Source organism: Bos taurus, chromosome 7 (assembly GCF_002263795.3).
Source record: "Bos taurus isolate L1 Dominette 01449 registration number 42190680 breed Hereford chromosome 7, ARS-UCD2.0, whole genome shotgun sequence".
NCBI lineage: Eukaryota > Metazoa > Chordata > Mammalia > Artiodactyla > Bovidae > Bos > Bos taurus.
In genome coordinates, this window is record NC_037334.1 from 7,239,776 (window position 1) to 7,241,417 (window position 1,642).

Genomic DNA, 1,642 nt, shown 5'->3' on the forward strand with positions numbered 1-1,642 from the left:
CAGTGAAGCCATCTGGTCCTTGGCTTTTTTTTTGGGGGGGGGGGGTAGATTTTTTATCACAGCTTCAATTTCAGTGCTTGTAATTGGGTTGTTCATAATTTCTATTTCTTCTTGGTTCATTCTTGGAAGATTGAACTTTTCTAAGAATCTGTCCATTTCTTCCAGGTTATCCATTTTATTGCCATACAATTTTTCATAATAATATCTTATAATCCTTTGCATTTCTGCATTGTCTATTGTAACCTTCATTTCTAATTTTGTTGATTTGATTCTTCTTTTTTTCTTGATGAGTCTGGCTAAAGGTTTGTCAATTTTGTTTATCTTCTCAAAGAATCAGCTTTTAGTTTTATTAATCTTTACTATTGTTTCTTTCATTTCTTTTTCATTTATTTCTGCTCAGATCTTTATATTCTCTTTCCTTCTACTAACTGGGGGGGTGGGTGGGGGGTGGGTGTTGTTCTTCTTTTTCCAGTTGTTTTAGGTGTAAAGTTAGTTTGTCTATTCGATGTTTTTCTTGTTTCATGAGGCAGAATTGTATTGCTATAAACTTCCCTCTTAGAACTGCTTTTGCTGCATCCCACAGATTTTGAGTTATTGTGTTTTTGTTGTCATTTGTTTCTAGAAATTTTTTGATTTCCCTTTGATTTCTTCAGTAACCTGTTGGTTATTTAGAAACGTGTTGTTTAATCTCCATGTGTTTGTGTTTCTTACAGTTTTTTTCTTGTAACTGATACCTAGTCTCATAGCGTTGTGGTCGGAGAAGATGCTTGATATAATTTCAATTTTCTTAAATTTATTGAAGTTTGATTTGTGACCCAAGATGTGGTCTATCCTGGAGAATGTTCCAAGTGCACTTGAGAAGAAGGTGTAATTTTCTGCATTTGGATGAAATGTCCTAAAGATATCAATGAGATCCATCTCATCTAATGTATCATTTAAGACTTGTGTTTCCTTGTTAATTTTCTGTTTTGATGATTGGTGTTGAGTGGGGTGTTAAAGTCTCCTACTATTATTGTGTTACTGTCAATTTCTCCTTTTATGTTTGTTAGTGTTTGCCTTATGTATTGAGATGCTCCTATTAATTATTAAATACATTTTTAAAGCTGGTATTTATTTAAAGCTGGCTTATTGGTTGCAAGTCACTGTTCATTGCCCTATATAGATAATATTTAATTCTCAGGACCATCCTAAGAGGTGACTACCTTATCATTAAATACATTTTAATGATGGGAAACTGAATCTAAGAGATTACATGTGATTTAACCAAAGCCACTTTGTTTCATCACTTAACCACTGCACAGCCCTATCTGCAATTCTAAGCATCTGGTTTTTTTTTTTTTTTTCTCTCTCTCTCTCTCTTTAGATTGCAAGGTATCACCTATCTCTTTGCCCATCAGCCGTTGCCATAGAGCTGAGTCTTGGGGACCACTCCTAAGGACTAGTAGCCATAGAAAGGAAGAGTTTATTTGTAGAGAAGGGGATCCTGGGAGAAAGGGAGCAGGTCAGGAAGATCATTGGAGTAGCATTTCTGCTAAGCACCCCCTTCTAGAAAAAAATGCTCTTCACTGAGGTCCCGCTTTCTTGGTCACATTGATAACCCAGATGATAGTCAAAGTTGGGGGACCATTGAACAATTCCTCAA